General features: G+C 38.6%; 1 non-coding gene across 1 annotated transcript; it reads left to right on the top strand.

The window, feature by feature from the left end:
- Window positions 1-10,895: 10,895 nt before the first annotated feature.
- On the top strand, window positions 10,896-11,002 carry LOC145557059 (small nucleolar RNA R71). Its single transcript, XR_014092138.1, has one exon. It is a non-coding gene; the product is annotated as a small nucleolar RNA R71 (small nucleolar RNA).
- Window positions 11,003-21,117: the final 10,115 nt, after the last annotated feature.

Below are 21,117 nucleotides of genomic sequence, written 5' to 3'. Positions count from 1 at the left end.
TATATTACATATGTTATTATACATGTTTACAAATTAATTGTGATAATGTAGCTATGTGGTGGTTGACTTATGGTGAAAGTGCCCTAGAACTACAACGACTTGCAGTGAGAATTTTGAGTCAAACTACGTCATCATCAAATTGTGAGAGGAATTGGAGCATGTGGAGCCTTGTACATACTAAAACAAGAAACCGTTTAAAGTGTAAAATACTCCATATGATTGTTTATCTTCGTTACAATATGAAGCCGAAGATGAGACAGTCTAAGAGACGAGGAAATGATGAAATTAATGCAAGTTTTGATCCAATAAATTTGGATTACATATTTGATGAAGATGATCCATTAAATGAATGGCTAGAGGAAGTTGAACAACATGTTTTTAATGGAGATGATTTGGGATGGTTAGATGATGATGATGATGATGGTTGGTGGTAATGATGCTCATAATGAAGATGATCCTAGTAGAGCTTTTGGCACTAGTCCACCATTTCAATAGAACAATGTACAAATTCGTCAAAGTCCAATTCGTACTCAACCTCATTCAGCTTTGTCACCTCCAAGTAGTGGTAATGGCGATGTTGATGACGATGGTGATGGAGGTGTAGGAAACCACTTTTCTTCTAGCCACTCTATTTGGAGATTATGAAAACATCCCACAATGGACACCACATGCTCAAGAGTTTAACACGCCGTACGTTCAAGATGGAAATACTCAAACTTTTGAAAGGCGTAGAAGGGAAAGACAACCTTCTATTGAACCAGTGGATAATGATGTAACATGGCCTGGATTGTCGACAAATGTTTTTCCATCTGAGTCGTCAGGTTCAAACTACTACGGGGACATGCCTAACTCATATAATAATTTTCAGGGACCCTCTAGACCTGATACAGGCCTACCATTTAGAGGAAATGAAGGAGGTGAATTTGATGATCATCTGATCTTCCATATCAAGATAATGTTCAAATTTTTAACCATGGTACCAGCAATTACGGAGGTGTCCACTATTGACAGGGTAAAGTCGTATCCCCTAATCAAAAATAATTACCTAAATCACTAACTAAAGTAGATAGGGAAGTAGGGTCGATCTCCACAGGGAAACAGGTCTTTTTAGTTCTAATTTATTATTATAATCTAAATTATTTAAGTAACCAATATTTATAATTAAGTAAAAGACTAAACTACTAAGGTTGAGAATGGGAAGAAAATAATATATGAAAGGATCTGGGGCATAGGTTCACCAATAAATAATACTCCAGGGTAAAACATAGTAATCAATCATTGACATTGCATAAATAACATGATTAACAGGCTCTCGCAATTTATTAATCAACATAGATCTAACAGGCTCTCGCAATTTACTAGATCTAAGTTCTTATTGAAAATAGCCTTTAATATCAAATTAACATCTGCTCGATTCATCAATTTAATATTGCTATACTTTTACAAGCCGCAATTGTAAAACATTAAAACAATCCAATAAGAAATTAGCATGCAATACCAATAATCAATAATAGTCAATCATCAATGCATCAATTAACCAGATTGTAAAGGGCTCTCGCTACGTATTACAATCACACAATTAATTTACCGGTATTAAATCTCATCTCTCGAATCTTGACTTAACCATTTATAAATTAACTTGCCTATTGAAGCTAGACCTAAACATTAATTCTCATCTCTCAATTCTTGAATCAATATTGTCAAACTCATGCATAAAAGATAGGCCTAATCTAGTCACAGAGCATTAAATCAATCAATAGGAAATTAATCTAGCACTGATAATCAACAACAATAATTTACCCCTTCATATTATTTATTAGATCCCCATAAAACCCTAGAAATTAAACTACTCACACATATTAAAAACTAAACTAATCAAAGCAATAAAATAAGTCATGATGAAAGGAATAAAATAAACAACTAAGATTAAGGGAAGAGAAATCGTTACCAAAATAAATCTGGAATTAATGAAAGAATTAAAAACAAAGGTTTAGAGAGAGATTAAGAGAGAGAGAAAACTAAGTAGAGAGAGAAAATCTAAGAAGAAGGTTTAAGAGAAGAAGAAGAGGTCCTAAAATCGTATTACGGGGGAGTATTTATACTCCGTACAAAAATCCTAAACCAAAACAAATTAAAACGACGCTAATCGTCTCCTAAATATACACGCGCCCGATCGGGCGCGCCTTTTTTCACCTCTAATAGCAATCTCGCGCCCGGCCGGGTGCATCACCGGGCGCTCCTCCCGCCCGGCCGGGCGCGCCTCCGGGCGCCAGCCTTTTTGGCCGGGCGGATCATTTGGGCCACTATTTGGACTTTGATTGGGCTCCAATTCTTCGGGCCAATCTGGGTTTCCTCTTTGGGTCTTGAATACTCAGTCCAAATGCCCCGGTATCCCCTATACCGAGCCCTTAATCACCGGTTCGATGTCTCTAACCGGCCCTGGGCTATAAACTCTGGTCGTGTTTCTCCAATGCTCGTGATTGCTCCAAAATATCTCGGGAAAATACTCCAAAAGCATAAATCCCTGCAAAAGTCAACCAAATCTACGAAAACACTGGAAAACACCAATTAGTAATAAAAGTGGCTCTAAAGAGCCAAAAACACTACTAATTATGACCAAGGGACGGGGGTAAAATACTATATAAAATAGACACATCATTTATCATCAACCTGTTTATTCGAGCCAAAATCATCCTTCATGGATGGATGCTACTGGAGCATATTTTTTTGGGGACACTAACAGAACCTGCACTAGTGATGATAGCCAACAAGATCCCCCACGTCATTCCTTTTGGTATTGAGTATTTGAATTGTCTAGAATTGAACAATTTAATATGTTTGTAATAATTGCTTGATTTTCTAGTGTAAAAATTTACAATATCTATGCCGTACTATTTTATTAATGTTGTCATTTGTATTGTCAAACAATTATTATTGTAATGTTGCACTTTATTTATTTTTTTAATACATTTTATGTACTTAATTATTTAGGTTTATATGTTATTTATTTAAAAATAGTAATTATTAATTAATAATTAGCGATAACGTGTAGGTTTAAATAAAAAATGATATTATACAATTATTAAACAACATAATCTTCTTTTAATGAACCAATTACATTATTATAGGTACATACTTGACAGGGTAAAGTCGTATCCCCTAATCAAAAATAATTACCTAAATCACTAACTAAGGTAGATAGGGAAGTAGGGTCGATCTCCACAGGGAAACAAGTCTTTTTACTCCTAATTAATTATTATAATCTAAATTATTTAAGTAAACAATATTTATAATTAAGTATGAAACTAAACTACAAAGAATAAGAGTAGGGAGAAAACGATATATAAAGGGATCTAGGGCATAGGTTCACCAATAAATAATACTCCAGGGTAAAACATAGTAATCAATCATTGACATTGCATAAATAACATGATTAACAGGCTCTCGCAACTTATTAATCAACATAGATCTAACAGGCTCTCGCAATTTACTAGATCTAAGTCCTTATTGAAAATAGCCTTTAATATCAAATTAACATCTGCTCGATTCATCAATTTAATATTGTTATACTTTTACAAGCCGCAATTGTAAAACATTAAAACAATCCAATAAGAAATTATAATGCAATACCAATAATCAATAATAGTCAATCATCAATGCATCAATTAACCAGATTGTAAAGGGCTCTCGCTACGTATTACAATCACACAATTAATTTATCGGTATTAAATCTCATCTCTCGAATTTTGACTTAACCATTTTAAACTAACTTGCCTATTGAAGCTAGACCTAAACATTAATTCTCATCTCTCGATTCTTGAATCAATATTGTCAAACTCATGCATAAAAGATAGGCCGAATCTAGTCACAAAGCATTAAATCTATCAATAGGAAATTAATCTACCATTGATAATCAACAACAATAATTTACCCCTTCATATTATTTATTAGATCCCCATAAACCCTAGAAATTAAACTACTCACACATATTAAAAACTAAACTAATCAAAGTAATAAAATAAATCATGATGAAAGGAATAAAATAATAACTAAGATTAAAGGAAGAGAAATCGTTACCAAAAACAAATCTGGAATTAATGAAAGGATTAAGAACAAAAGTTTAGAGAGAGATTAAGAGAGAGAAAGTCTAAGAGAGAAGATACTAAAATCGTATTACGGAGGAGTATTTATACTCCGTACAAAAAAATCCTAAACTAAAACAAATTAAAACGACACTAAACGTCTCCTAAAAATACACGCGCCCGATCGGGCGCGCCTTTTTTACTCCAATACAAATCTCGCGCCCGGCCAGGCGCGTCACCGGGCGCCAGACCAAGCTTCTCCCGCCCGGCCGGGCGCGCCTCCGGGCGCCAGCCTTTTTGGCCGGGCGGCTCATTTGGGCCAATATTTGGACTTCGACTGGGCTCCAATTCTTCGGGCCAATCTGGGTTTCCTCTTTGGGTCTTGAATACTCGGTCCAAATGCCCCGGTATCACCTATACCGAGCCCTTAATCACCGGTTCGATGGCTCTAACCGGCCCTGGGCTATAAAGTCTGGTCGTGCTTCTCCAATGCTCGTGATTGCTCCAAAATATCTTGGGAAAATACTCCAAAAGCATAAATCCCTGCAAAAGTCAAACAAATCTACGAAAACACCAATTAGTAATAAAAGTGGCTCTTAAAGAGCCAAAAACACTAATAATTACGACCAAGGGACGGGGGTAAAATACTATATAAAATAGACACATCAAACTCCCCCAAGCCAAACCTTTGCTTGTCCCTAAGCAAAGATCTCATCAATGAATCAATAAATATGCTTCACCCCAATAAGTAAAAATCAAGCACAAACGATCCAGGGTAAATCAAATAAATATGCTTCAAAGTCAACCAATCAAATCCATCCAATTACCTTTCTTCCCTAACAATTGTCAAATAGAGCAAACCACAAGAGCATATAGAATTCAAGACTAGTGCTCACACACTCAACTCTCATTTATGTGGCGAGTAAAAGGTGTACTCGATCGCTCTCCAACCACCCCTTTAATGTGAACAATGCCCTCCCAACTCACACTCTCGTGTGTATGAAACAATGAACGCTCAATCCTACTAGTCGACTCGAAATATGCCAAATCATAACTTGCATTGATAAACAACACTTTCACATTCATACAATTCTATGCACAAAGGTCAGAAGGTCTTTAAAGCTTGTAATGTAAGGATAGGGTAAAGGGTAGGATAAATTTGGAAATAAGTGAGAGAAAAGCTATGCTTAAAGGAGCCATATCCTAATAAAACCCATGATCAAAAATAAATGATGATCATACATCTCCTACATAACCAACTCTAACATCAACCAAATATACCCCAAATAATATAAACAATCCCAACACTTACAATAATCACTCATAAGATATAATTATGAAGAAGTAGAGTGAATAAACAAACTTTATTTTCCAAACTTGAATTTTTCATTGAGGCTCGAAATTATTTTTCTTTTGATCACCCTCCAACTAGAACATTTGAACATTTTTTTTTCTTTTCGAAGTTCACTTATTTTTTCACATTTTTTTTTTGAACTTCTATTTTTTTCCATAACATCATGCTTTATTTTTTCAAGAAAATATAACTCTCAAACTCATCAAAAATAAACATGAATAAAAAAAAAAAACAAACAACTTCTCAAAACCCACCCAAGCTGTGCAAACAATAAGCACACTACAACTCCCTCACCTCACTCACTAAAAGCTCCCCCAAGCCAAGCTTGGGACTAGTAACCAATGGGGCAAAATAGGCTTGTAATGCGGCTAATAGACAACAAAAAGTCAAGGCATCAACATGGGTAGTAAGAAGGGAACAAATGTATCTACAATATCTGGAGGCTACCTAAAAGAACAAATGCCTTCGTCCTCCACAGTGTGCATAATAATGAATCATATAAATATTACTTATAGTTGCAAACCAATACTCAAATTCATTGACATACCAGGAACTATGGAACTATCACACATTCCTTACCAAATCAACTAGTCAAGCACTATATTCACAAGTAGTTGGGCAAAATTGACGCATGTTAAGGGTTCAAGGCAATCAAACATCAAATCATGATCAACTAATCCACAATGCCTATCATCAAATACCAAGAATCAAAACAAATTTTCTCAAGTATGGGGCACAGGGAAGCATAATTTATAATTCATTGGAACGTATTTTTGGATTTTTAATTTTTCAATTTTTTTTGTATTTTTAAATATAAAGAAAGAAATAAAACTAACCTAGGAAGCGAAAAATCTAACCTAAGAAAACACACCAAAAATAAAAGAAAAGAGAAAAAGAGAAATACCAAACCAAAATCTCCCCCAAGCCAGAATCAGACAATGTCCTCATTGGCTCGGAAACTAGCCCAGCATAGCTAGTCCTCATCATCCTCGTCCATCGAGCCGAAGCCTGCACCTCCACTGCCACCTGCACCACCTGCACCAAAAGAGCTACCACCAAAATAATCAGCGTGAAAACTCCCCCCCCGCCGGTCCCCCGAAAGGAATGTCCTGCCCGTACCCGAAAAAGGAAGAATAGTCAGTGTAAATACCACGGGCAGTGGGATCCTTATCGTATCCCTGAGGCGGAGGCTGAAACCAGTCAGGGTGAATAGCGTCGTCGGGAATGTTGCCCCGACGAGCATAATCATCGTACATAGGGTAGAGAGCTCTACCCTGGTTCCTCTCTAGGTACCCTAACCTCTGGTCAATAGAGCCTACCATCCTTCTAAGGTCAGTCTGTGAATGCTCAATACGTCCTAGGGCCTGACCTATGCTCTGAAAATCCCAAACTGGATCAGAGTCAACATGAGGGACGGAATGGGACATACGAGGTGGCGAGAAAGCCACCTCGGGCTGGGGCTGAGGTGGTGGAACTGGTGGTGGTGGTGCCTGCCCCCTAGCGTTGGCAACTGAAGCATCATTGGTGTAAGAAAGTTGCCCTGGGGGAAAGGCGGTCAAGTCTGGACTAGGAAGGGGAAAAATGGGTAAAGGTTGCTCGTTCCCAGTCCGAATACACCAAAAGGGTGTCTGCTCGCTATCCGGCCTAACCCACCCCACATCCTCAAAATACCTAGCGGTCATGTAGGTATCTGGTCCACAGTTGGTCAGCTGGTGGAGTCCGTCTACTACAAAACCGGCCTTTTTCACCGCTAGTCGAGTGATAAGGCCGCCTAAACAGATAGGGGACTTGGAAGTGGTGCTGGTTGTGGCATGCCGACTCAGGTGGTGAACTATAAACCTGCCTACGTTCAATTTCCCAAACCCGTATACATAGTGTCCTATTATAGCTAGTTCGTTGGTTTGAGCGTTATGAGGCTCGACCCTACCCAAAAAACACAATCCCGCAAATCTTTGCCAGATTTTCGGGACAGGGTGGTGAATGGGTTTGGTACTAGCATGTTGGGGGTCGGGGGCAGGTAAACCAGTTAAAGCATAATATAAATCGCCCATTTTATAATCTGCATGCCACTGGTGAGATAATTCAGAATTTAATTCAAAAATTTTACAAAATTCAACAAAAGTTAAACTAATATTTCTATTATTTAACCTGAAAAATAAATTAGGCCCATTCCTACTACTAACAACATGAAAAGTGGACAGGAATTCACATGTAAGTTCTCGGTATGTAGGATAATGCATGTCAACAAATTTTCTCATGCCAATATCATTCAAAAATCGTTTAACAAAATCGTACATACCATATGATTCTAAGGTAGGGCGGTGTAACCACCGAGAAGGGATTACCTCACGACCGACCAAATGCTCCAATCGTTCTTTTTGTTCCCGGCTCACGATCCGGATCGTCGGCCAATACGGGAGCTGCAAGTCTGGGTCATACTCCTCCCTCGAGCTGGAGCTCCTACCAAAAATGGATCTTGCCCTCTTTGAAGCCATATTCAATAAATGGGTTTAGAATTTTCTGAATTAAAACTGAAATTTTTTTGTATGAGAGTGAAGAGGATGAAGAGAGGATCACAAATATATAAAGAGTTTTGAATTTGGATTGGTAATGGAGGAGAAATCTTAGAGAGAAGTTAGAGAAAATTTGAGTTTTTAGAAAGAGAAAGTAATGGAAGGAGGAAGAAATGGAGAAAGAAAGAAGAAAAGAAGAAGAAAAAGACGCGAAATTCATTCGCGCCCGGTCGCCCGGTCGGTCGCCCGGTCGGGCGATCTGGCTTTTTCCAAGTTAGGTCTCGCGCCCGGTCGGGCGATCTGATTCGCACTTATCACTCGGCCTCTCGCACCCGGTCGGGCGCCAGTCGCCCGGTCGGGCGATCAAACCATGATTTTCCATCCTGCTCTCGCGCCCGTCGCCCGATCGGGCGATTTTACGTCCAAAATTTTCGTCCTTCTCGCGCCCGGTCGGGCGGACAAATTAGTCCGTAAACGTCAAGTTTCGCGCCCAGTCGGGCGCCTCTCGCCCGGTCGGGCGAAATTCCTTAATTTCAAACCCTTGCTCTCGCGCCCAATCGGGCGAGCTTCGCCCGGTCGGGCCCGAGACTAAATTGAGGAATGTTGATTTTCTTCTTTTCTCCAAAAAATTGGCTAACTCTTTTCCTTCGAACCTGTACAAACACTCATAAAACTCATTAAATTCCCTCATCTCTCCTCTCATAAGAAAAAGAAAGGAAAAACTAGTCTAAAAAGCATTAAAAATACGGGTTGCCTCCTGCACAACGCTGGTTTATCTAGGTCCCGCACGACCTTCTTACCAAGTACAATTTCTAGGACCCTTGGCCTAACGCTTGATCGGGTGGTTTCTCACCCGGTCTAGCGATCTTTAAGTTGCGATGCGGCTTCCTGACATAACTTGTGGGACGCCAAGTCGCCATATCTGGTGGATCCTCCTTGACTTGGACTGGGGGATCTTCAATGCTACGCACCAAAAACCCTTCTTCGATCGAATGTTGCTTCAAATTGTCATTGCGTTCAACACCTGCAACTCGATCTGGCGGTACACATACCGTAGGCTCGGTTCGCACAACATGCTCGATCGGTTCCACTTGTTCATCCTCGAAACCAAGACCAACATTGTAGAGTGCTCTTTCTATTGCATCGACTTCCTTCTGCCATTTGTCTATCTCATCTGAAAAGGATGCAACACAAGATACCGCCTCCAAGGGATCTTTTTCAAGAGCTTGGGGCTTGTTAGAATAATTTACAACCACATTAACACTGAAGCATTTCTCCTCAGTCATGGAGCTTTTGGGGGCATTATTCAGATTAAAAACCACTTTATCGTCCCATACTGATAGTGTTAGCTTACCACTTCTTACATCTATGACTGCTCCTGTAGTGTTAAGGAATGGTCTACCCAAAATAATTGGGGTTTGCATATCCTCAGCCATATCAAGAACAACAAAATCTACAGGTATATAAAATTTACCTACTCTAACGGGGACATCCTATAAAACACCTAGGGGGTATTTGAAAGAACGGTCGGCCATTTGCAGAGTTATATTGGTAGCTTTTAACTTACCCATATTCAACTTAGAACACACAGATAATGGCATGACGCTGACACTAGCACCCAAATCACATAATGCATTATCAATCAAGAGATTACCAATATGACAAGGGATAGAAAAACTACCCGGATCTTTTAATTTCGGTGGACACTTATTCTGAAGTATGGCACTACACTCTGCAGTGAAAGCTACTGTCTCTACCTCACTAATAGACCTTTTTCTCGTCAATATTTCTTTCATGAATTTCGCATACGAGGGGATTTGTGTGATCAGTTCAGTAAAGGGAACTGTTACCTTAAGATCTTTAACCACCTCCAGGAACTTACCAAACTGCTTATCCAAGTTTGTCTTCAATTGACGATTAGGGAAAGGAAGTTTGATGATTGGCTTTGGAGCATTCTTATCTTTGTCTAGAGTAGCCACCTTCTCTGGAGTTTTACCCTTCAATGTAGAATTAGATATGTTAGTATTATCTTTTAGCCCTGCAGGGCTATCAACTACATTGTTTAGTTTAATGGAATCAAGATTAGCATTATTTAGTAAAATAGGTTTATCAACTCTGGGCATAGAGGGCCCTTCATAGTTTGAACCACTCCTTAGAGTAATTGCAAATGCTTGATCCGTAGGCCTAGTCGGCTATGCCGGCAGGGCTCCCTGTTGGCGTGCTTGTAGAGTAGCGGAGAGTTGCGCAATTTGATTATCTACAATTTTATTATGCGCTAAAATTTGATCAATTGTCGCATCCCTGCTCTCCATGTGCTTTTGCATATTGACCAACATTGCTCTAATTTCCCCCAAAGAAGGGTCAGAAGATGAGGGGGGTTGTTGTGGTTGATTCTTCTGGCTAGCATTGGGGTGATAATATTTCTGCTGCTGTTGCTGTGGCACCTGTGGTTCTTGTGGTGGTGGATTTTGAACATTAGTGCTCCGGTAGGAAAGGTATGGATGATTCCGATACCCAGGATTGTAAGTGTTGGAGTATGGGTTATTCTGCCTATAAGCTTGGAAGGCATTAACTTGCTCCACGGAACTCCTGCAATCCTGCTCCTAATGACCTACAATACCACAATTTTCACAGAAAGCCTCATTAGAATTATTATTAATCGCAGAAACATTGGCTACATTGGCAGTGCTCAGATTATCTAATTTTTGGCAAATAGAGGTCAGTTGAGCGTGCAAAAAGGATACAGAGTCGACACTATGTTTCCCCTTGTTAGCAAATCCTCTGGGATTCCCATATTGGGAATTGTGTATCGCCATGTCTTCAATAAACTGACCTGCATCATCAACATTAAGATTCATGAATCTCCCACTAGCTGCAGAGTCTAAAATTATTCTAGAGGAATTTCCAATGCCGTTATAAAAGGCTTGGATTAACTGCCATTGTGCTAAATTATGGTGGGGGCATTCTCTTTGTAGGTCCTTGAACCTCTCCCAAGCCTCATATAAAGACTCATCGGCTTCTTGGGCAAAGTTCTGAATCGCACTCCGTAGTACTGCTGTTCTCTCTGCAGGATAATACTTGTTATAGAAATTCAAAACAAGAGTTTCCCAGTCAGTTATACCAAGTGTAGTTCTATTTAAGCCATTAAACCATAATTTAGCTTTTCCAGTTAAAGAGAAGGGAAAGAGAATCTCCCTGATTTGGTCTTGAGTGACCCCGGCTTGCCTGATGGTGTTGCAATATTGACAATAGTCGGCAATATGAAGATTCGGGTCTTCACCCTTTGCTCCACTGAATTGCTTCCTCTCTATCATCGTTATAAATTGAGGTTTAATTTCAAATTGAACCCCATCAAGAGCCGGAGTAGAGGTGAGATGTGGAAAATCCGTAAGCTTTGGTTGTGAATAATCACTAAGCTTCTTTGGAGCCGCCATCTCTGATTCTGTGTCTGATGATGTCTCTGAATTGCTAGAATCAGTTGGAGGATCGCGGTGATTACTGTTATTATCACAAGAATCCGCCAGGATTTGCTTGTAGAAGTTTTTCTGTCTATGGAAGGAACGTTCGATCTCAGGATCGAAAGGGATGTAACCTGATCTGGAACACCTGGGCATAAACAAAAACTAGAAGCAAATATGAGATTTGTCTCAGAGAACTAGCACTCTCTGAGACAAAAGAGAAATAATCTAGACTACAAAAACAATCAGAAATAAAAATAAAACCGTTTCCCCGACAACGGCGCCAAATTTTGACAGGGTAAAGTCGTATCCCCTAATCAAAAATAATTACCTAAATCACTAACTAAGGTAGATAGGGAAGTAGGGTCGATCTCCACAGGGAAACAAGTCTTTTTACTCCTAATTAATTATTATAATCTAAATTATTTAAGTAACCAATATTTATAATTAAGTATGAAACTAAACTACAAAGAATAAGAGTAGGGAGAAAACGATATATAAAGGGATCTAGGGCATAGGTTCACCAATAAATAATACTCCAGGGTAAAACATAGTAATCAATCATTGACATTGCATAAATAACATGATTAACAGGCTCTCGCAATTTATTAATCAACATAGATCTAACAGGCTCTCGCAATTTACTAGATCTAAGTCCTTATTGAAAATAGCCTTTAATATCAAATTAACATCTGCTCGATTCATCAATTTAATATTGTTATACTTTTACAAGCCGCAATTGTAAAACATTAAAACAATCTAATAAGAAATTATCATGCAATACCAATAATCAATAATAGTCAATCATCAATGCATCAATTAACCAGATTGTAAAGGGCTCTCGCTACGTATTACAATCACACAATTAATTTATCGGTATTAAATCTCATCTCTCGAATTTTGACTTAACCATTTATAAACTAACTTGCCTATTGAAGCTAGACCTAAACATTAATTCTCATCTCTCGATTCTTGAATCAATATTGTCAAACTCATGCATAAAAGATAGGCCGAATCTAGTCACAGAGCATTAAATCTATCAATAGGAAATTAATCTACCATTGATAATCAACAACAACAATTTACCCCTTCATATTATTTATTAGATCCCCATAAACCCTAGAAATTAAACTACTCACACATATTAAAAACTAAACTAATCAAAGTAATAAAATAAATCATGATGAAAGGAATAAAATAATAACTAAGATTAAAGGAAGAGAAATCGTTACCAAAAACAAATCTGGAATTAATGAAAGGATTAAGAACAAAAGTTTAGAGAGAGATTAAGAGAGAGAAAACTAAGTAGAGAGAGAAAGTCTAAGAGAGAAGATACTAAAATCGTATTACGGAGGAGTATTTATACTCCGTACAAAAAAATCCTAAACTAAAACAAATTAAAATGACACTAAACGTCTCCTAAAAATACACGCGCCCGATCGGGCGAGGCACCGCCCGATCGGGCGCGCCTTTTTTACTCCAATACAAATCTCGCGCCCGGCCGGGCGCGTCACCGGGCGCTAGACCAAGCTTCTCCCGCCCGGTCGGGCGTGCCTCCGGGCGCCAGCCTTTTTGGCCGGGCGGCTCATTTGGGCCAATATTTGGACTTCGATTGGGCTCCAATTCTTCGGGCCAATCTGGGTTTCCTCTTTGGGCCTTGAATACTTGGTCCAAATGCCCCGGTATCACCTATACCGAGCCCTTAATCACCGGTTCGATGGCTCTAACCGGCCCTGGGCTATAAAGTCTGGTCGTGCTTCTCCAATGCTCGTGATTGCTCCAAAATATCTCGGGAAAATACTCCAAAAGCATAAATCCCTGTAAAAGTCAACCAAATCTACGAAAACACTGGAAAACACCAATTAGTAATAAAAGTGGCTCTTAAAGAGCCAAAACACTACTAATTACGACCAAGGGACGGGGGTAAAATACTATATAAAATAGACACATCAATACTACATAGATTTGGGTCAAAAATAAAAATAAAATCACTAAAACCCCTTTTAAATCAAAATCCTGCCACGACAGCCGCGACCCAATCGATCCGCAACAAACGCATTTGTTCCGTTCTCGCGATGCCGAAACCGTTACCACAATCGCGACCGAAACTGCATTTTCAAACCATGGGTGCTGGTGGTGTCCAACGGCCCATCAGTGGTGGTGGCCGGCGCTGGTGATCCGAAAAAGAGGAAAGGGAAAAAGAAAGAAAAAAAGAGAAAAAAAATAAAGAAGGGAGAGAAAGTTTACCTTGGGTTTTCTCCACTCTGGGCAAAGTTTAATTTGCCCAAGTGTTGAATATTTATACTCCTTTCTCTAGAAACCCTTCTTACCTAAATTTTCCCTTTTTACTCTTTCCTAATCCCTTTCCTAATTAAACTTTACTAAAATAGAACTTTCCTAAATTAAATTCCAACCTAATAAAATAATTAATTAAATAAAACTTTCCTATTATAAAATATTCCAAACTTGTTTAAGATATATAATTAAAATATCATAAATAATTCATTTCAAATTATTTAAATACCCACAAAATACTTATTTTAAATAAAATACATATATAAATACGGGGTATTACAACCCCATTCTCCATCTGTGTCATCTTCATCCTCACTTCATAAGGGCTTTTAGTAGAAGGATGTGAACTAGCACCAGTAGCGGTTGTATCCCCATAAATTGTGCATAATTTATCATAATGCTTACATCCCTTCTTTCTAAAAGTTTTGACAGACTTATGTTTCTGTAAGAATCATACATTCACATCAAATATCACAAATTTTAAAGTTTATTAGTTTAAAAATATCCCTAATTGATTCAAAAAAGAATGGAATAAAAATAAACTTATTAACAATAATTACTCATACAACTTTTTCCATACAACAACATCCTCAGTAGAAGCTTGATGAGTCATATGTTTGTATCCCATTCCAGTTTCTTCTACTAACTAGTTTTTGACTTTCGCATGCGCGATGTGTGCGCTCCATTTGGCGAATCAGAATAGTTTTGTTTTGTATTTAACGTAAATGTGTAATTAATTTGTTGTATTTTGACATAGTATTTGTTGCATCCAAAATATAACTTTATTGTTAAATATAGATCGATAATGTTGTTGTTGTTTATGTAGCAATAATTTTCTAATGTGAATTTTAATTATGGGGCGTTTTCCCTTTCTGTTTATCGTCTCTTCTTGTTTATGTAGCCCATGTTTCTCTACCTCCTTTTCCCTTTCTCTCCTACTCCTCTTCCTCTCCTTCTCTATCTTAAGTAACCTATGACCGACTAAACCCGGAATGAGTAATTCTTCAAGTAGCCCCTAAATGAACCCTCAGGTAACCGCTGACTAAGTAACCTCTGACCAAACTCTTTAAGTAACCCTGACCGAATTACTCAAGTAACTCCTGACTGAACTCCTTAAATAACCCCTTACCTAGTAACTCGAGTAACCCCTAACCGAGTAACTTGAGTAACCCATGACCGAGTAACTTCTCGAGTAACCCTTGGTCGAGTAATTCGAGTAACCCCTGATCGAGTAATCCCTCAAGTAACCCTTAACCGAGTGAACCTCTCGAGTAACCCTTATCTGAACCCCACAATAACTCCTGACCGAGTAACTCGAGTAACCCCTAACTGCATAACTCGGATAACCCCTAACAAAATAACCCGGGTAACCCCTGCCACATGGTGGGGCTTGCTGCACCAAAAAGTTGTTGTTTGATAATATATGTGTGACAAAATCGAGTTCAAATAAGTGAGAAAAAATAAAACAATAATTGAAAATTATAGGTCGCACTTACTCCCTCTTTCTCTTTCTCCCTCAAGCCTTCTCCTTCGTTCTTTATTATTATATTATATATACTTTCTATGTCCTTTTCTCTCAGTCCTATTCCCTATTTATCACTCTCTTTATTTCTCTTCCAACCCCCTTGCATTTCTACAGTCCCTATATCTTTTTTTTAGCCTCTCGTTATCTCATCCTCCTTCCTTCATAACCCAGGCCATATTTGTATCCCTCCCATGTTTTCTAACTTTCTTTCTCCCGGCCTTTATCCCTATTCTAGCCTACCTCTTATCTCTTTTGAATTGGTATCTCTATCTTTCAGCCTGCCCTATCTTTTAGGCCCTCTTTGTCTCTCTCTTCAAACTCTTCGCTTTCCTAATTCCCTTTCTCTCTCTCAATGAATCTTTATATTTTGGCCCTTGTTTCTCTACCTCCTTATCCCTTTCTCTTATCTCCTTCCTCTCCTCCTCTATCTTAAGTAACCCCTGACCGACTAACCTCATATTGAGTAATTCTTGAAGTAACCTCTAAATTAACCCTCAAGTAACTTGACCAAGTAACCCCTGATCGAACTCCTTAAATAACCCCTTACTATGTAACTCGAGTAACCCCTGACCGAGTAACTCAAGTAACCCAAACCCTTGACCGAGTAACCCTTGATCGAGTAAGACCTCAAGTAACCCTTAACCGAGTGAACCTCTTGAGTAACCCCTATCTAAACCCTACAAGTAACCCCTGACCGAGCAACTCGAGTAACCCTTGACTGCATAACTCGGATAACCCCTAACAAAATAACTCGGGTAACCCCTGCCACATGGCGTGGCTTACAACACAAAAAACTTGTTGTTTGATGATATATGTTGTGACAAAATCGAGTTCAAATAAGTGAGAAAAGATAAAACAATAATCGAAAATTATAGGTCGTTCTTACTCCCTCTTTCTCCCTCGAGCCTTCTCCTTCGTTCTTTATTATTATATCATATACTCTTTCTCTGTCCTTTTCTCTCAGTTCTATTCCCTATTTATCACTCTTTTTATTTCTCTTCCAACCCCCTTGCATTTCTACTGTTCCTATATCTCTTTGGTTACAATAGAATTTACAAATTCAGCGATACCCGCACTCCATTTGGCAAATCAAAATAGTCTTGCATAGCAATTAAGGTAAATGCGTAGTTAATTTGTTGTATGATGACATAGTCTTTGTTGTATCTACAAATAGAATGTTATTGCTATATATGGATAAGTAATGTCGTTGTTGTTTATGTAGTAAGAAATTATAACGTGATTTAATGGGTCGTTCTTTTTTATGTAATTGGATTGGTTTTTGTTGTTGTACCAAATTAACAAAAGATGATTTTATGGCTCATCTATTAAGCTATTGATTTATAAGTTGAATTGGGTCTATCTTAGCTTATCTTAGAATTTTATACATGTTCAAATTGATAATATACATATTCAAATTGATACATTTGTACTTGATATCTACTATTTGTTAGTAAATTTTATACATGTTCAAATTGATAATATACATATTCAAATTGATACATTTGTACTTGATATCCACTATCTGTTAGTAAATTTTATACATGTTCAAATTGAGAGATTTATATTTTGGAATTTATGAATTATTTTAGCCGGATCTGATCAATGTACATTTAGATTTGGGTTAAATTGTGTTTTTTGTATGGTCGATGCTCCAATTTTTCTCTTTCTCTTTCTCTTCTTCTCTCTATCTCATCCTCATTTCTTCATAACCCATATTTCTATCTATCCCATGTTTCTCTACCTCCTTTTCCCTTTCTATCCTTCTCATCTTCCTCTTCTCCTCTATCTTAAGTAACCCCTGACCGACTACCCCGGACTAAGTAATTCTTCAAGTAACCCCTAAATGAACCCTCAAGTAACAGTTGACCAAGTAACCCCCGACCGAACTCTTTAAGTAACCCTGACCGAATTACTCAAGTAACCCCTGATAGAATTCCTTAAATAACCCCTTACCTAGTAACTTGAGTAATTCCAGACCGAGTAACTCAAGTAACCCATGACCGAGTAACTCCTCCTCGAGTAACTCTTGATTGAGTAATCGAGTAACCCCTCATCGAGTAATCCCTCACGTAACACTTTAACCGAGTGAACCTCTCGAGTAATCTCTATTTGAACCCCACAAGTAACTCTTCATCGTATAACTCGAGTAACCCGTGACTGCATAACTCAGATAACCCCTAACAAAATAACATGGGTAGCCCCTGCCACACGGTGTGACTTACAACACCAAAAAGTTGTTGCTTGATAATATATGTTGTGACAAAATCGAGTTCAAATAAGTGAGAAAAGATAAAATTATAGGCCGCACTTACTCCCTCTCTCTCCCTCGAGACTTCTCCTTCGTTTTTTTTATCATTATATCATATACTCTTTCCCTATCCTCTTCTCTTAGTTCTATTCCCTATTTATCACTCTATTGATTTCTCTTCCAACCCCATTGCATTTCTCCTGTCCCTATATCTTTTTTTAGCCTCTCTCTATCTCATCCTCTTTCCTTCATAACCCATATTTCTAACTCTCCCATATTTCTAAATTTTTTTTCTCTAGGCCTTTATTCCCTTTTCTATCCTGCCCATTATCTCTTTTGAACCGGTATCTCTATTTTTCGGTCTACCCTATCTCTTAGCCCCTCTTTGTCTCTCTCTTCAAACCCTTTTCTTTCCTAGTTCCCTTTCTCTCTCTCGATGATTTTTTTGATTTTGACCCTTGTTTCTCTACCTCCCTTTCCCTTTCTCTCCATCTCCCCTTCCTCTCCTCCTCTTTCTTAAGTAATCTCTGACCGACTAACCCCAGACTAAGTAATTCTTCAAGTAATCGGCTGTCGGTGGACTGCTTGAGCTGCTTCCGTGGCGAGAGCGGTTCGCTGCGTGCCGGCCGGGGGACAGACTGGGAACGGTCCCTTCGGGGGCCTTCCTCGAGCGTCAAACAGTCAACTCAGAACTGGTACGGACAAGGGGAATCCGACTGTTTAATTAAAACAAAGCATTGCGATGGTCCCTGCAGATGTTAACGCAATGTGATTTCTGCCCAGTGCTCTGAATGTCAAAGTGAAGAAATTCAACCAAGCGCGGGTAAACGGCGGGAGTAACTATGACTCTCTTAAGGTAGCCAAATTCCTCGTCATCTAATTAGTGACGCGCATGAATGGATTAACGAGATTCCCACTGTCCCTGAATGAACCCTTAAGTAACCCTGACCGAGTAACCCCTGACCGAACTCTTTAAGTAACCCGTACCGAATTACTCAAATAACCCATGACCGAACTCCTATAATAACCCCTTACATAGTAACTCAAGTAAACCTTGACGGAGTAACTCAAATAACCCATGACCGAGAAAATCCTCAAGTAACCCTTGACCGAGTAATTCGAGTAACCTCTGATCGAGTAATCCCTCAAGTAACCCTTAACCGAGTGAACCTCTTGAGTAACCCCTATCTGAACCCCACAAGTAATCCTTGATTGAGTAATTCGAGTAAACCCTGACTGCATAACTCGGATAACCCCTAACAACAATACCTTGGGTAACCCTTACCACACGGTGTGGTTTGCTGCACCAAAAAGTTGTTGTGTGATAATATATGTTGTGACAAAATTGAGTTCAAATAAGTGAGAAAAGATAAAACAATAATCGAAAATTATAGGTCGCACTAACTCCCCCTCCCCCCCTCTCTCCCTCGAGCCTTCTCCTTTTTTCTTTATTAGTATATCATATACTCTTTCTCTGTCCTTTTCTCTAAGTCCTATTACCTATTATCACTCTCTTTATTTCTCTTCCAACCCCCTTGCATTTCTCCTGTCCCTGTATCTTTTTTTTAGCTACTCTCTATCTCATCCTCGTTTCTTCATAAACCATATTTCTATCTCTCCCATGTTTTCTAACTTTTTTTTTCTCCTGGCCTTTATCCCTTCTTCTAGCCTACCCCTTATCTCTTTTGAACTGGTATCTCTATCTTTTGACTTGACCTATCTCTTAGCCCCTCTTTGTCTTTCTCTTTAAACCCTTCACTTTCCTAGTTCCCTTTCTATCTCTCTCGATGATTTTCTCTATTTTGGCCCTTGTTTCTCTACCTCTTTTTCCCTTTCTTTCCTTCTCCCCTTCCTCTCCTCCTCTATCTTAAGTAACCCTAACCGACTAACCGCAGACTAAGTAACTCTTCAAGTAACCCCTGAATGAACCTTCAAGTAACTGCTGACTGAGTAGCCCATGACCGAACTCTTTAAGTAACCATGACCGAATTACTCAAGTAACCCCGACCGAACTTCTTAAAATACCCCTTACCATGTAACTCGAGTAACCCCTAACCAACTAACTCGAGTAACCTATGACTGAGTAACTCGAGTAATCCTTGACCGAGTAATTCGAGTAACCCCTGATGAAGTAATCCCTCAAGTTACCCTTAACTGAGTGAAACTCTCGAGTAACCCCTATCTGAACCCTACAAGTAACTCTTGACTGAGTAACTCGAGTAACCCGTGACTGCATAACTCGGATAACCCCTAACAAAATAACTCGGGTAACCCCTACCACACGGTGTGGCTTGCTGCACCGAAAAGTTATTGTGTGATAATATATGTTGTGACAAAATTGAGTTCAAATAAATGAGAAAAGATAAAACAATAATCGAAAATAAGCTGCTCACTCCTAAAAACAAATGAAGTATACAATCTACGGTGACCTTGTAAGTGGGGTTTTACGGATGTTGCTATAACAAGTCGAGGAAGTACTAATGAAGGTTTGATATGTATTTGCAAATACATATCAAACCTTAAAATATTAAAAAGTATTGTAAGCACATGGGGGTGAGAGAAAGGAGGAGAGAGATTGGCAAGTGGGACCAATTTTTAAATGTACCACTAAAAGCTTATATAATATTATTAAATATGTAGAGATATTATTTCTATACGTAGTTGGTACCACTAAATGAATATACAGTACCATTGAATGAATATATAATACCACTGAATGTTCAGTGATACTATTTGATCATCTAGTGATACTATTAATCACCCAGTGGTACACTTAAATCCAACACGTGGGGGTGAGAGAAAAGGAGGAGAGAGATGGGTGAATTTCATGCGAAATATCTCAAATGCCCCTTGATATGTATATACAAGTACCTATCAAACCTCCCTTTGGAAGGCCTCATAAAAAGTCTGTTGTTTTTGTTTTTCATAGATTGTATTGCATTTGAGTTAAAACTCACATGTCATGCTTTCACCCTAAAATTAAATAAAATTGGAAATCAAATGATAAATTTATATTGATCATGCTTTATATTCAGACTATGCCCATTAGTAGAGATATACAACTTTGGCATGTGAAATATTAAATCAAATTCAATAGTATGATTTTTATATAGATTATGCCAAATAATAAAGTAGCAAAGTAAAAGCAAGGATCCACAGTCATGGCAGAATTAAACTAACGATTTAAAGTACGCATGATTCTTGCTCATTGTTTCAGTTGTGCCTGGTAGTAAACTCTTCAAATCTGCTCTTAAAAGATAACCTTGGCCACTGTTCTTAAAAAACTCATTGCACACCTTGTTTGTTGGCCACAATTTAACTTACTGAATATGAACTTGGATCTTTATTGTGTTCCTCTATGTACTCTATCCTCTAATAGCAGGTGAACCAATTTGGTTTATTGTGTTGGCTGTATTGTACTGTCTACTAATTTGGATCTTTTTAGGTCCATATTATTAATGTCAAGTTTTAAGGTTCCAGTAAGGCCCCGTTCTTTAGAGCTGCTTTGCTCTGCTCTGCTCTGCTCTGCTGAAATCTGCTTTGCTCTGCTCTGCTCTACTCTGCTTTGCTGAAATCTGCTCTGCTCTGCTCTGCTTCAATATGCTCTGCTCTGCCCTGCTCTGCTCTACTTAAAATTAATAC

The sequence above is a fragment of the Chenopodium album genome, chromosome 8, assembly GCF_948465745.1.
Source record: "Chenopodium album chromosome 8, dcCheAlbu1.1, whole genome shotgun sequence".
NCBI lineage: Eukaryota > Viridiplantae > Streptophyta > Magnoliopsida > Caryophyllales > Amaranthaceae > Chenopodium > Chenopodium album.
The sequence above is the reverse complement of the archived record's forward strand: the minus strand, read 5'-3'. Positions and strand labels throughout refer to the sequence as shown.